Source organism: Plectropomus leopardus, chromosome 7, assembly GCF_026936395.1.
Source record: "Plectropomus leopardus strain MGB_pleo_1.0 chromosome 7, ASM2693639v1, whole genome shotgun sequence".
NCBI lineage: Eukaryota > Metazoa > Chordata > Actinopteri > Perciformes > Serranidae > Plectropomus > Plectropomus leopardus.
The window spans coordinates 36,058,119-36,074,868 of NC_142182.1; the positions used below are offsets into that span (position 1 = coordinate 36,058,119).

Sequence of the window (16,750 nt, forward strand, 5' to 3'; positions counted from 1 at the left end):
AACTTTCACCAAATGACACCGTCTCTGACATGCATCAGCCACTAGAAACATCAATATGTGTGTGCTGAAATGCATCTGTTTTCCCTCCACGCTGTCAGAGAGAATGTGATACGCACAGTTCAGGTCAATGTGTAAAATAATAACTGGATTTTTTTTTTTTCCTATTTTAAACGCTGGCCAAAATTAGACCCATTCAGTAGACTCTCACCATGAAATAATTCATACAGACATACGCTTCATGAGTAGGTGGTCTTTGATGTGTAACACTGCCTCACAATATTTTTTTGCGTGTTTCATTTGGCAATCAATGTTTCTGTATATTATGAAAACAATACCAGCAGTGCCAGAAAAATTTACAATGTTTTTTAAAATGCTATTTTTCCTTTGGACACTTGTCCTGCAAACAAAGGAAAAAAAATAAAATAAAGAAAAACAGGGCGAGAAGCTTGAGTGGGCATTCTCTAATTAAATTCTCCTTCATCAGACGCTCGTTTGTGCACAAGCATTAATACTTTTGACCCTGTGTAGCCTGAACGCTAACATGCCTGAGGAAGGGAAAAGAGGAGGGAAATGAAAGAGAAAAACATGAAGGAATATCTTATTAGGGGAGTCAGGCATGTTTTGGCCCTGGTTTCTTGATGGCTGCTCTTGGTGTCGCGACCTACTGGCGTCTAGCTAATACGACAGTGTACGCCGTGCCATTGTTCTCAATCAATAACTAATTATCAAAGTACTGGCTCCGACTTGTATTGTCCTCTTTGCTTGGAGCCCCTTGTTGTGGACTGAAAGACAGAAAGGGGGGAAGAAAGGGGAAAGGAGGGTGGCTTTTGGCTGCACAGTGATGCTGCCGCCACAACATCCTCGCAAGCCTTTCAAGATACACTGTGCCGTCAGTTTGAATTACCGTCCCCTACTAATTGATATGAATTAGAACAGAAGAATTATTGTTGCTGCTGAATGTCATAACGATATCCTCAAAGTAATCATGGGAGACAAAAAGAGAACAGCACAAAACACACAAGCAGACCAAATAAGAAAAGACAAATTAAGCCGACTCCTGCTAGGGACTTTGCAAACGAGGCTTTAAACAATGGGGAAAGAAAATTAGACTGCTACCAATCTGTATGTTTCATTATTTCAATCTTGTTTGCAAGTATCAACCACAATTTTAACTTAGCAGAAAGGATTCCATCTCCAGAAAAAAAAAAAAAAGCTTAAGGTTTTATTTGCAAGTCACATCTTAACCGTCACCAGGTTCAAACGTAGCACTCTAATCACTGATACAATGTCCTTTTATCACCTTGTCATTGTTGGTTGGTTTTTACAAATGAGCTGACTGAAATAAAGGAACCCAGTAATTCGTAGTTGGCAACACAGGGTGGATTGTGTGCTGGTGCCTGCCTGTCTCTGTGCTTTCTAATAGAGTTGCGAGTCCTGTCATCCCACGTGGCAGCACAGTCCACTTCTCCGCAGTCCTGTTGGTGCCACTGGCACCAGGACTGGGGGCCAAAACCCCCAGGAGCCCAGGGGGTGGTTGGTGCCCCAGTGGCAGCCAGGGGTCAGCCTAGTAAAAGTGCAGCCCTCAGGACAGTGAGTCTAATCCCACAGCAAGAGCATGGCAGCTGGAGCGGCCCATCCGTTCAGCCTGTGTAATGATATCACTTGCACTAGATCTGATGTCTGACCTCATTACCAGAGTTTAATTGCGTTGCTAACAGACTTTCAGTTCTTCTCTTCTCTGGCCTCTTTTGGTTTTTGACAGCTCTCCAAAAGAATGTTGCTCAAAAAAAAAAAAAAAACAACAACCAACAACTAAATTAATTTCCTGTACATTTTGTCCTGTTTACCATGCGGTCATTAAAATTAAAATTAATAAAACTGGGTCTGGGCAAGACAGTTCAAATATAAAATGTCTTTTGATTTTAGTCAGATACATACTGTAAAATTAAATTTAAAAAAAATATATTTTTATTTATAAATTTTGTGAAAACTCCATTAAAGTTGTACAAGTTCAGTGCTATAATGCCTGCTTGACATACCGTGTATGTTTCCCATAAATTTCAATTTTCATTGAAAAATATCACAGCTGCCAGAAAAAAAACTACAAAAATAAAAAACAAAACAAATTTTAACATGCATTGTTTTTCTAAAACATGACAGGTGGTTATTGATAAGGGAATAATTTGAAATAGAAAATTGAGTATTAAACCTGCAGTTCATTAACACCTTTTTAAGTATATGGACCTTATCACATTGTGTTTATTACAGATGAATGTGAAAAAAAGCTTCGCTTCATATGTAAATGACAATAGTGTTGTTCACACTTTTAATGAGCTAATGATTTTTTTTTTCATTGCACAATTTTAAGCAATAATTTAAAAGTGACATTTTTACCTTTAGATTTTTCTGTCATCAGATTTATGTAAAGCTACATGTTTTAGATAACTACAGAGGACTGGGCATTACGTCTCAGGGGAAATATTTCTTTTCTATTTGTGCAGGGTGTTTTGATGCTTTGAATCCAGAAAAGCCCCCCCCCGCCCCAACTTGTTGTGAGCTGTGCGACCTGAGAGCCAGCTTTAACCTGCCCTCCACCATGAAGGAAATAACTCTCTTTCAAGCCATGATACCACATGGAATATGAATAATGAAAACAGACAGAGTTGTGGTGTAAATAGGAAGCCTGACTGGGGCTTGGAGCTGCAGATAGCGGCTCAGTTTCCTCGCTATCACCAGCGTTCTCCCTCCCACACAGCTCAAGAGGTAGTGTCATCTTAGTTTCCTACTCGGCGCCTGAGCCACGGCCCTCCGTAACCCGTACACCCTTAGGAAGCTGGCGCAGGGTCGTGGGGAATGGGCCACCACTGTTAATGGGGTTGCTCTTTGAGAACATCATAACACAAGTAAACAGGGCACTCCATTGTGTATTAACTGTAGTGAAACTTTGAGTTAAAGTCTCATGGTGGGCAAAGGTTACAGACAGAAGTTATCGGCGTGTGTGTGTGTGTGTGTGTGTGTGTGTGTGTATGTGTGTGCAAACAGTGGTCTATGTACAGGTGCTGTGAAAAAGATGCTGTGCTGTATTGAAAATACCTCATTACTACCCTTCCCGTTTTCTTGGGCTCATATAGTGTAGCAATGTGCCCTTGAAAACAGACCCCAATTAATTCTTTGCATTGTGCATGTGGATAGATTTTCCAATATTCTCATCATGAAAGAGCAGTTATAATTCCATGATTCATATGCACACTCCATTTGAAGCAGCTATCCTCGCCTATTGTCAGTTGTCAGAGTAGAGGATAAACCATGAAAAGGCCTAATCCTGCTATGGGCAGCAGGCTTTAATGAGCAGCCTGTTTCAGGCAGAGCCATGTGATACCCTGGCTGGGGCCAGAGCAGTGCAACGTGGAGGTCAGTTCCTAATGGAGGGCTCCATGGCTTCCCCTCTGGAGAAGGGCGGAGCCCACTTACGTTGACCTGTTAAGTCAAGTTGCTCTCCTCTGACCCTCCAAAAGATGCCTGGATGTGGGAGATTGTCAGGAAAGCTACAGCACAAACAGCCGTGCCGCCTGCAGGCAATGAGGCTCACTAGAAATGAAAGGAGGAAAAAAAGACAACGCCAGCTCGGAACAAGAGACCGGAGCCTGTGAAAGATGTAAATTCAAAGCAAAAGCAGCAGAACTTTAACCTATGGGCTATTATGCAGCAAGTGAAACAGAGCTGCCGTTTGGAATTAGGGGACAATAGGGAGTTCAGGCCAGGGGCATTTAACCAATGGACATTTAGTGTATCAGATCCCAATCTTAATGACATCAGTGACCGAAGCTTTGCAGAAACTCTGATCTCTGGTGGCATAAAGAAAGGGTCGTGGCCAGAGGGGATTAGTAAAATATATGGAAAAAAAAGGAAAAATATTTTAAAAAAGAAAGGATAATGAAAAGAGGTTATGAGAAACTGGTGGGAATATTATTGCTGGACTTCAGCGAGATGCAGAGAGGAGGAAAAAGCTGTGCAAATAGTCATGGGATTGCAAAGTCAATAATACGTGCAATCTTCACAGACAGAAAGCTATAATCAACAAAAATCCATATTGAGGGTGAATGCCAGACTTTTTCAAAATGTCAGTGGAGTGTGTTTGCAGAAGGGCAGGAATGACAGATGAAGAGCAGGGAGGTGAGTGGCAGGAACACAAGGACAGGCGGACTCTGTGCTGATGAGGTCCCGGACACATAGACCAGGCAAAGTGCAGCGGCAGGCCAGGAGAGCACTCTGCCTCAGCCTGCTCCCTACAGAAAAGCCAAGAGGAGTCAGCAGTGCCACTGCTATCTAATGGGGACCGTCCACTTAAAATTCATAGGTTAACAAGACAGTAGGCAGCCTGGATTGCAAAATGGTAGCAGGAGTGATTTTTTTGAAGACACTTTAAAATTGTGAATTTTAGTGATGATAAAATTACTTTTTCCTTCCTAGTGCAGTCCTATAAAATACAATGCTTTGTGCTGCCGGCCAAGACAGAGCTACTGCAAACTGGGTGATTGTGAAGGAAGTGCAGTTTTTGTGAATATAAGCACTTAAGTTGAGTCATTTTGGGGATATAGATATTTTCCATTTTCAACTCGGACAAAAATGCAGTGAAATGGAGGGGCCATTTTTTTTCTTTCCGATTTCTGTCTGGTAAATCCTTTTCAAACGCAAGTCCTATTCTTCTTTTGAGGTCTTTTAAGTCATTATAAATGTTTCCCCCCCCCCACTCGTCTATCTGTCTGTCTCTCTCTCCCTTTGCCTAGCTTTAGTCTTCTTGAATAAAATAAGTGCAGATTTGCTGGAAATCAGTGGCTTTTGTGTGTGGCTGCAGGAGCATGGTGAAATGTTTGGACACTAATACCCATTCATTTCGGTAGCGCCATAAATAAAAGCTGCCAGCTATGCGGCTGCCGTGAAGTGGTATTCTTTGGTGCCCAGCAGGATGTCCTGTTCACATTAGCGCAGCAGGGAAAACTGGCCGGAACAGCCAGACAACTAAATCAAGACATTGTCAACTTCTGACAAAATTGCTATTGGGAAGAGAACCGGTCTTAAGAGAGGTGGTGTATGTCTGGTTGTGTGCAAGTTGCAGTGTGTGTCTGTGTGTGTTTGTAAGACAGAGAGGGACAGCAAGAGAATGAGTGAACAAGAGAAGCATGGGGGAGAGAGATATCTTTTCAAAATGCAGCATATTCTGAAAAATAATTCCTAACAGAGTAACACCATGGGGCGGACGTGAATGAGGAAGTGTTGCTTGTAAAACCTAAGCCTTCACAAACACTTGTCTCCTGTTGTGTTTTTTCCCTCAATCCATGCCAAAATGCCTCTAAGGATCAATTTTCCAATACGTCCCAAATATTGTGCAATCTTTAAAATTGTGATACGATAGAAAATACTGCAGGGAAAAAAAATAATAAACCTGCAATGTGTTCTGAGTTTATTATTGAGCTGGAAACCAGGCACTGGATTCTGTGTTTGGATGAGAGATCTCTGGCCTGCAGTCATTTTGGGCCACCTGGTTAACCCTTTAGAACCTGGATCAACACACTTTTCTTGTGCTGCGTTCAGACGCCTTTCACGAGCATTTCAACTTAAGGAACTTCTTAAAATAGTTTTGATTTCTTTTGAAAACATGGGAACAAGGCAAATAGCAACTTAGCAAGAAATGTGCAGAAAACTGCAAACATAGTAAGAGAAATTGACTTGAAAATTAGCTTTTAGGGAATTATTAGATATTATCACAAAAAAGAAAGAAAAAAATATGTGTTCATGTTTTTTTACTTTTTTAAAAACTTTTTTCAGGTAATTTTCTTGTAACTTTGTACTAATTTCTTGCTAGTTTTTGGGCCATTTCTTGTTAAGTTGCTCATTGTTTTCTATGGGGATCATTATTTTTTTGGTCAAGACATCAAGACTCCTTAACAATCCAAGTCTTTATCGATACCACTATCAATATTTAGAGGATGTTGATGAAGACTGAGCCAGCTGTGAAGCAGCAGCAGCTCAGGGAGTTAAAGGAGTTTTTTCAACCCAAAGACAGTCAAAGGTTCTGTATTTAAGTTTTAATTTGTTGCACAATGTTGACGTATTTAGCCATGGAGGTTGTGTTCCCCCCTTGACCACAAGATTTCTTCTTCGCTTGGTTTAATATCTGTTGGGTATAAATTCAATTGTATTAAAAAAAAACTTTTTATGGACAATCGATATATGCAGACCAGTGATTGGATTTCGATGAGGTGACTCAGCTCAAGATGTAATGTCCAGTAATGGACCCACAGGACTCCACAGCAGTAAATGTTAACAATTTTTCCGGGTTTTGAAAAAAGCAAAACCGGATTTCAATCCCCAATTCCTATTGCCTACATTCTATGTTTGTGAAAGAAATCAAGCCAATTTGGTTTCAAAGGGTTAGAAAGAGTGAACATACATCACCTGTCAGAACATTTCTACTTTACTAATTGCCTGCAACCAAAAAAAAAAAAAAAAAAAAAAAGAAAAAAAAAAATCAGTGGTAAATGTTGGAGCATCTGTGCCAAACAGCACACATGTGACAGGATGTCATGAAGCAAACTCCTTTAAACGCAGATGCAGCCCTGGGCGAGATTTGCAGGTGGTCGATTGCCTGCTCTTCACAGAGGTTAGTTCTTAGGGAGTGCTAAAAGCTGAAGGTCTGAGAGGGAGTCCAATCATCAGAGGAGGCCTTAGTGCCAACAAGACCCAGATAATGACAACTCTGACCTCAGATAAGTACATAACACAGCAAGAGCTCTTGGATGTGCTGCCCAGAACAATGTACGGGGAGAAGGGAAATGCTGCGCCAGGGCCACAGCTGGGACATACCATGCCAGTGGGCTTGCCATTTTGATTAGGGGTAAGTAAGCCTTTTAACTTAGTCAGATTGAAAAGAAAAAAAGACAGAGTGGAGTTTCTATTCATATCTTTTTGCCTTATAAAGCCTACTTGACAACACAGTGGTTCAACACTTCCCCACAATAGTGAAATTAACCATTACAGTGCATGTCAGAGGCCTAAGGTGCGCTGCAGTTCCTACGTGGAGGAAAAGATTGAAACGAGGTTTGGCACTGCCACCGTGAGGTTGCAGCTGGATTTCATGTATCTCGAGGCATCCTGGAGCCCATCCAGACGGCCCCTCTTTTGGAGTTCTGTGAACTGGAGATGAGAGGAGTGCTCCCTCTTTCTGCGGGCTCTAAGTTGGAGTCTTTGCTGTAGGGTTCAGTGGACCTTGAGAAAACACCAGTGAATCCGTCACCATCATCCCTCCTGGGAAAAAGCTGGCTGGCCACTTCTGAAGCTCCAGTGACCCAAGGCTTGAACCCTGCTGCTCTCCATTCCCTGCCCTACGCAGCCACTGGGAATCTGTGACCTCAAGTTCACTGGGAATCACACACTTGCATGGCAGCTTCAAAAGCTGACTGGCTCTGTCATGTCTTTAAACTGTGCTGTGCCCTCCACTGGCTACGTGCAAATTAACAAAATATTGATAAGCCCACCATATCTGTTTAAGGATCATTTATTTTCGAGGAAGACCGATCATGGAAACAAAGCTTTTTTTTTTTTTAAATACTTGAGTCTCCACATCAAAAACATATCATGAAAATATGAAAACAGTTATGATTTTGTAATAGCTTTCTTACTGCATCCAAGCCCAGATGGCTCTTAATTGGTTGGCAAAGGGAGCAAGAGGTCTTTTTTTGAGGCGTGAGTGTGTGATTGTTGCTGCTGAATTGCTGCTGTGAAAGGCTGGCTGCGTGATGTGGAGATGGAACAGTGTGAGAATGGGTCACACAATGGAGCCACCAGCCTTGCACGCGGGGGGATGTTGGGGGTGCGTGGTGTATGTCTGTTCGAGGGGAAACGAAAGACAGTTTAAGACGGGATAATGGAGACATGTAAGAGAGGGTGTGCATACAGACATCTACTAAGAGTGAGAAAGTCATTAGGGCTGGTTTTATCCAGTGACAACTCTCTCATGTAGTATAATGTAGTAGGGCTGCAACAAACAAATATTTTGATAAACGATTAATCGGTTGATTTTTTTTTCGATTAATTGATGAATCAGATTTTAAAAAATAAAAATGGAAATTATATCAAAATAAGCATTTTTTCTTTTCTATGATTGACTACAGTGCAGAAAGTGCAGTGCATAAACATGCAGTTGCATGAGCTGTCAAAATAATATTAAATTAGAAATAATAAATGACGACAAGAAACAATTCAAAAACTAAATGTTGACAGCTTTTACAACATACGTTTTCTTACTTTAAAACTCGACATGTGTTGTTTTTTTGTTGAGACTTAACCTGCCGTTAAGTTCTCCTCCTCCTCACTTTCGCTTTCGTTTTAGATGCTGCATCATAGCTGACGTGCTTGCGTGCCATGCCATGTCACTTTTGCATATTTTGAATCTAACAGACTTCCTTGTTTTGCATAACGTGAATTTGTTTTCGGACAAAACCTTCTCTCTGCCTCCGCCATGCCTCTTCAAAACACCAGCTTCTCCCGTGCTGTTGTGCTGTAAACAGTCCTGCGACACAGCGAGTGATGTAATAATCGTGTGACACTACAAATTGATAATTTTATTCCTTGCCAACACATTTAATAATCGATTTTAATAGATTAGAACTGATTTTATCGATACGTTGTTGCAGCCCTAGTATAATGCATAGTATTTATACTAAACCCCTCATCTACCGAATAATGAATCAACTACCGTCAATCCACAATTTCTGAAATTTACTTGAACTGACACCCTGTCCTGGTTAATGCTACCAATATTCACTATATCAGCAACAATACAATGGTTTTCTGTTTTTTGTCACCTCTAGAAAGAAATGTCGAATTACAATGTATGTGCTGCGTTCAGATGCCTTTCACAAGCATTTAAACCTATGAAACCTTTCAAAATTGTTTTTTTTTTAAACATGGGAACAGGGCAATAAGCAACTTTGCAAGAAATGTGCAGAAAATTGCAAAAATAGTAAAAGGTGATGAGAAATTAACTTGAAAATTAGCTGTAAAGGGATTATCTTAAAAAGGGAAACAATGTCCAGAAAACTGAGCAAATATGTTTTATTTTTTTCACTTTCTCAAGGTCATTTTCTCTTTTATGTATTGCTTGTATTATTTATGTATATTTTCAGGTAATTTTTCCATTTCCTCTCAAGTTGCTCATTACCTTCATCCTATGTTTTTAAGAGAAATCAAGCCTAATCACTCAGGTTTGAAAGGCTTAACAACTGAACACAAGTCTCCAAGCCAGTCTCCAATTTATGTGCATCAACATCCAAGCTTTCCCCCCAATACCACATTATAACTTACTGCCAATTATTATATTAGTGCTTGCAGATGAATAATCTGCAATATTCATAAAACACTCAACAACAAATTATTACTATTAGTGTAACTGTACACATATTCATGTCAAATGCTTTAGTACAAAAGGTTCTTTCAGTAAATGACTTTTTCTGCACACCCTTTCAACCAAATAATTAAAGCACTACTGGTGTAAAACAGTGTTATTCCAGCCTGCATCATGAAACATGCGTCCAAAAGTTTCACCCAGAGAGGTCTGGCAGTGTGCCAGTTGTTGACTTTCACAGTAACAGCACTCATACCAGTGAGGTTGACTTATAGCATAATCTAGCAGGCATCATGGTAAATATAAGTGAGAGACCAGAGCTTGAAAATCCTCAATATCACTGAAAAATGCTAGCATTTTGAATTATTTCTACAAATACTTGATCCCAAAACTGTAGACAGTGATTCATTTTGAACAATGTTATACTTATATTCACGGGGGTGGGATAGAACAAATTACATTTACTCTAGTTACCCCGTATCCAACTTGGAATTATGTTAGTCACATTGGATTTGGCTGTTACGTATATTCCACATAAAGTTCGAGAAGGAGAACAGGGTGACAGCCACATTCAGGTGGAAAAGATAATAAAAAAGCAAAGTTAGCTGTCTGAGTGCTAGCAACGGATTGGAAAAGTGTAACTTTTTTGCCAAAACAAGATATCAAACATGAGCCAGCGACTGTATCGTATGAAGTTGCTGTGGGCTGTAAATTCACCACTTCAAAGCAGAAGGCAGAACGTAGGGTTATCTCAAAGCCTCTCTTCCTCTGTGCAGCTCCCTCCGTCTGACTCAGACTCACCCTGGATCTGGGTCTGCAGCTGCCTGTACTGGATAGCAGTGTAAAATTGAGGAGCGCTCACTCTGCAGCTGAATCGGGGAATGGATATGTCCCTAGAAGTACACTTCACGCTTACTGACAAACCAAACAAAAAAAACCTTATATCTTTGGCTTATATCTTTGGCTTTTAAGGGGCAGCCATGCTGGTTACTGTAAGAAAGATTTTTTGTGTTTTTAGACTTTTTTGAGGAATTACAACAAAAAGTACTTTGCCAGCTGTCAAGTTGCATTTGTTACAGAGTAATAACTTGACAAAGCGCCATGAGTGCTTGGGGTGCATTTGGGCCAGGCCTAGCAGATTGTGAACAGTACCAAAAATGCACCAACGATGCAATAAAATGAAGGACGACATCATTACGGGTTATGGTTAAAGTTGGCATTACTGCACCTTGGCATAGGTAAAGATCATAATAATAAAAAAGGTTTAATGTACCTTAATAACTGATTCAATGCATTACTTAGCAAGGTTCTGGCTAAATGCTACAATGCTCACAGTGGATCCTGCAGCAGTGTCTTCTGTCCACATAGGAACTTTTACTGTCAGCGAGGTATGCAGAGATATAAATCTCTGTATGTCTTTCACATATCTTGAGAACCGTTAACCTGGTCTACTTCACACTTGCTAGGTGTATCATTGAAGACCTAAGGAAATGCAGTGTTGAATTTGGTGCAAATTGAGAACATGATATAAGTTCAATATTAATAAACTTTAAATAAAGTAGCAAATAGCATTGCTGTGGGGGTGGGGCTTCAGGGCTCTACGGACTCTACGGAGTTTTTTTTTCGTGGATGCTGCATATATTAAGGTTACAACCAAACTCTTCTTCATTTTCATGGAGTCAGCAAGCATAGGCAGACAGCCTTCAGGAATAGCATCACTTGGCCATCACAACTCAAATTGTGTAAGTTTGCCGCACTGACTTAAAACATTAATAACGTTATTACTGGGAAAATACGTTAGCTAATTAAATTAATTTTCTTCTTAAAACGTCATAGTTATGGCGCAGCAAAAAACTGATATACCTGTTGGAAAATAATACCTCTGCTAGGTGTATTTCACCAGTGCTTCTGACCACACATAGACCAGTGATAATTTTGGCAGCAATTTAGATATAGTCTTAGTCTTGAGACGAAAATGCTTTTTAGTTTTAGTCCCATTTTAGTCATCAGTCTAGTTACCAAAATTTGTGACATTTTAATCAAGATGTTTTTTTTCTGTTTAATTAACACTGGCTTAGACATTATTTGGATGTTTTTCAGGAGCAAATTAAGTGATTTGGGGTCCTTAAGCAAACACCAACTTGATTTACTTTTCAACCTTTCTCTAACTTGGAATGTTGGTATTGTCAGTGGTTGAGGAAGTGCTCAAAACTTTTGTTTGCATGAGCAGTTCTTGAGAAAGCTGCAAGCAGCAACACAATAGGCCAAACAGTCAGCCACTCCAAACATGCATGTTTTGACAATTAATAACAGGTTGAACTTAAGAGCAGATTGTGGTTGTATTTGTGGTGCAACAGCCAGAGAATTCAGGCTCACGCTGTTGATTCGGACATTAAGGCTTGGTAGTGTGATGTTATTCAGCTAGACAGATGTTGACATGGTCATCCAGTTTATGTCTGAATGTGTATAATAGTGTGTTTTAACCCTTTGAAAGCTGATGGACATCAAGTAAGCAGATAAGTATTGTAAGATTTTAGTAAGATTTGAAACATGAACGAAAAGGTTTACATGGAACAAGGCAATGATCAAGTTGCAAAAAAATGGTAAAATGTGGCAAGAAAACAAACTGAAAATTTAATGTTAAAAATGGGGATATATATATATATATATAGAGAGAGAGAGAGAGAGAGAGAGTTAGAGACAAACATTTAAAAAATATTTTTAAAACAATCTGGAAAACTGTCAAGAATTATGATTAGAAATAATTATGATTAGAAGTAAAATATGTTATAGAATATATATGATATGATATGATCATTTTTAACCTTTTTAAATGTCATTTTCTTGTATGTTTTTTGCGCATTTTCGGGTAATTTCCTTGTAAATTATTTGACAGCTTTTTGTTGTTAAATTTTTGGGCATTTTTTTTGTAAAGCTCCTTGTTGCCTTTCTCCCATGTTTTTGAAAGAAATTAATTTGCTCAGGTTTTAAAGGTTAACCCCACTTTATAAAATCAAAAAGTAATGCAGTAAAATTTACTGCCAGTACATTTTAGCTGACCTACTTTTAACTGTTATCTAGGTGCATATTTACAGAAGTAACAGTACTTTAACTTCAGTAAAATGTTTGAGTACTCTTTCCATCCCTGTGTATTTCACATAGTAAACTAAAAGAATCTCATTTCAACACGCTGCTGCCTCCTACACCTGCATTATTACACATGTGCCTTGTGGGTAAAATAAATTTAATGGAGCGGCCTTTGCTTAATAAAACACTGCTGGTCCTCAGACTTTGAGAGGGAAAATATAAGCAGGAAAGATGAAGACCTAACACTTGTGCAACACCATCTAACAGGATGTCTTTATGAGCAAGGGGCAAAATTAAGCTGTGTCAAAATGGCAGGCCATGGGAGAGGTTGCAGTAGACATCAAATCAACAGCAGTCCAACACGGGATCCCATTATCAATGACACTATATGGGTGCCCCTGGCCAAAAGTCCCTTGCACTGCAGAACTTAAGGTGTTGCTTGATTCATTAGTGCCTGTGTCTGAGCCGAGGTGATGGCTCCCTCATTGTCCTGAGAGGGGTGAAAACTGGATTGTCTTTTCTTCCTGTCAACACTATGTCACTTTAATTTCTTTTTCTGACGCCCAGTCTTGACACCTGGAAAGGTTTGACCGAGCATGGAAGCAAGGGATCATAGGAGGGTCCTATTTAAAGGGAGTGGTTGACACTGTTGACATTTCATTCTCCTCCTTCCTTGCAGCCTCACCTTTTCCTTGTAAGAATCGAAAAATGCATCGCATTAAAGGTAGATAAATTGTTCATTGTTTGAAAGAGCAGATAATGATCAGTCATAACTCAAATATTCTCTAAAAAATTTGGCCAGACACTGACGCTATCATCTGCGTGTTTGAAACTGATCACAAATGGCCAGGGGAGGGGATTCCAGATATTAAAATATCTTGCAGTAATTTAAATTAAAGATGCAATCTCACTCCCTGTTATTAACGTTACTCAGATGCAGACCTATTCAGGCAATTTCATTGATTAAAACATACTGAACTCACAGCTAAACAAAAATGTTACAAGAATGACTGTAATGCACATTACTGTCTAATATCTGTGTTGAAGTATTTACAGTATGAAGTCACCCATAATACACTGTTAGAATATAATAGCTGTCAATGGATGCACAGTGCTAATAATGTAATGTGCCCCTCCCTTAGGGAGCTGATCTCCTCATCTGGGTCATGGTGAGTATTAAAAGGGTTAAGGGTGCACAGTAAATTTATTGTGGGTCTTCCAGCACCAATGGGCCAGAGCACTAATGGATGACCTTGGGGTTTGGCTGTTCCAGACTTGAGGAGATCATGTCTCACCACCTCCCTACCACCAGGATGACCCCGGCCCTCTCTGCCCCTGGCCTCAACCTTTAACTCACTGATCTTTGACCAAATTATTAAGCAGACACCTGCTTTCCGGTCTATGGTCAGAGTGGGGGGAGGACTCACTCCGGGTACTCTAATTTGATGTAGATGTGCGGTGCGACAGTATCCATCTCACTAAGGATAAACCCATCTGTTAGACTTCCCAGCAGAGTGACGTTCACTGACGCCTGCACACTGTGTAATCATCTTACTGTTTACACTTCTGTGATATAACTTCATGACTCAATTTGCCTTGATAATGTCTTTGAAATCTAACATTTGAAATCATACAAATATCACTTTTTTATAGTCACATTATTGCCACATAAGTATGCATATCATTTATAAGGGCAGCATTTCTAGGAGATAAACTTGGGCCCTATGTGACATGTGTACAATGTCCTATACCTTTCTCAACGGCAGTAACCAACAGCAATTAACAGTTTTCTATAAGAAATTAGAGGCTTAATACAACATATTCATCATTCATGTATTTCACCCTCAAAGCTTATTAACATCAAGGTGAGAAGCCACTATCATCTATATAAACGGATAATAAAATTATATGATAAATGGATTTTTCTTTCATTTAAATTATTATCATTTCGTCTTTATAATACTCCTCTATGGCCAACAAATTCACACCATCATATATTCATGACACGTAAATGCTCATACTAACCCTGAAAGTGAAGGTGGGACAGAGAATGTGTTGCCATTATATCAACTATAAAATATAGTCCTCCGTCAAGGGCACTAAGGTACAGGGACTAGCCCCAAAGACTGCTACGGACCTCGGGGACTAGTATGTGTCAAACTTGAGGAGAAAAAAAGGAGAGAGAAAAAATTGCTGCCATTAAGGTATAGCTTGGAAATGACACTGACCTAGGTCTGCCATCTTGCATTGTCCCGCCATCTGCACAAATGTGAACTTTGCCTTTAAATCGTGGCTTCTCAATTAACATGTCCAGCTGGGTTGAGAATTTCGTCAGCTCCCTAATATCATTACTGCCACACCAGACTGTGATATAAATATTAAAAAAGTGCCCAGAGCTCTTTGCTGGCTATGTGAGAGCTTCTGCCTCTTGGGTTATAATGAAGTGCGCCCACATAGCAGGGCAACGGCAGAAAGCGTGGCCTTATTAGAGCTCCTGCAGACTGTAAGACAGAAAGGATAAATGTCTTGGGCAATCTCTCTTTGTGAGTTCTTTTTCTTTTCTACTCGTGGGGGGATCTTAGACACGAGGCAGCACCTACATGGCAAAACAACACATTCTCCAAGGCTCTACGACGGCAGAGGCTCAAGCCTTCTTTGAGGTATTCTAGTGGTCTCAAACAGAGGGTTTAGAAAGCATCAAGTCTTCTTCCAAAATGCAAGCTGTGTGGTCTTTGTGATAGCCCCATTACAGCATGAAGGACTCTTACTTTAGGCTGTATGTGTCTGTCTGTGTTTGCTTGTATGGATAACTGTACTTTCCAGGAAAAGAGATCTTAAGAGGAAGTCTTTGAATGTAGGACATTGGCGCTGTAGCGGTTAATCTCCCCCCACGGCTTTACAGACGGCTGTGGATTTAGGAGTTGGCATCATAACTGACCAGTGCTGTTTGATTAGATAACAGGGGATCTACTGCAGGCATCAATGGTCCACCGTGCTGAAATGAAACAGTTTGCTCTCCGCCCATTCTGCTTAGAACACGATGGGGGTGATTCTTCAACAGTCTGATGCCACAAGCTGCCAAGCAGCGCCCACCACAGCGATACCACGATCATGGCGATACTACGGACAGCACCAGCTTGTACCAGATGTTGGGAATTAGCTGTCCCTCTGGCTGTCATGGGTTGTGCCCTGCAGCTCTCCTTGAGACTCACCGGGCAGGATTGCAGGTGTTGATGAGTTGCCAAAAAGACCATGGAAACATTCTTTAAACAAAATAGTAACTATACTGCTACAACTAACACTGCATTCTGCGATGATCATTTTTTTGGCTTTTTTGGGCAGCCACAGCGTAGCCAAAGATGCAGACTGGCTCATTATGCTTGGTGAACACACTGACCAGATGCATACCCTTTTGTCTACATGTGATACTAAGTTGAGCTCCACACAGACGAGGACTCTGAGGGGACAGACTGAGGAGCAGGAGGCTCCACATTTGCTGCAAACCAGCAATCTAGTGTACAACTCTGCAACAAATGGGACTCATTCTTTTCCAGTTTTGTTTCTATTGCAAAGCAATGTTTAAAATTAACCAAACACTTAACATTTCCGTTGTGTACTATATGATCACTGGTTTATTCTGATTGCTATTGTGGATGAATGTGCTGTTGCAGATTACAACAAAGCTTCTTTCTTTGGCTTAGGATTCAATTTCAGTTGCTGAACAAATATACATCCTGTTATTCCGACAGACGGTATTTTAGAAATTTCTCCCTGGAGTTGGAAAAACTGGTCAATTGGATTCTATTTCATTTGAAATAAAATTTGTGCATCATATGTTTTGTTCAACATATTCTCATACAATGGTTCATATGATTTCCAATAAAAATCCACACCAGTGGTTTGTATGATATTTCACAAATTTGTGCCCCACGAATGACGTTATATACTTGGCCTAATGTTGCCTAATTAACATAAAGTTAGGGGGGCGTACACATGCTGTGACTTTAAACACCTGGAAAATGCAAGGTTGGGCACTGGGTGCTACTCTTGTGTCCATTCTGTGTGAACTTTTATAAGAGTAGAGGAAGGTTGCGTATGAGGTTGTTAAGCAACCCTAACCAGCATCATATTGTAGCCCTCTTGCCAAAAATCCTGAGAGTAGAAGTGAGCTTCTTCAGGTGTTTCTTAAGTGTGTATTTGGCCTAAAATATAGTCCGTGGGAGGGATGTAAAGCTCTGGTTATTGCTGCATAAAAATGAT

General features: G+C 40.2%; 1 long non-coding RNA gene across 2 annotated transcripts in view; it reads right to left on the minus strand.

Annotated features, from left to right (window-relative positions):
* Positions 1-7,706: 7,706 nt before the first annotated feature.
* The window catches only part of LOC121949868 (uncharacterized), a 69,878-nt gene continuing 60,834 nt past the window's right edge, over positions 7,707-16,750 (minus strand). For both annotated transcript variants that reach the window (XR_006106306.2, XR_015776907.1), the window contains one exon: positions 7,707-7,885. This is a non-coding gene — a long non-coding RNA (uncharacterized LOC121949868). The remainder of the gene's footprint in view (positions 7,886-16,750) is intronic.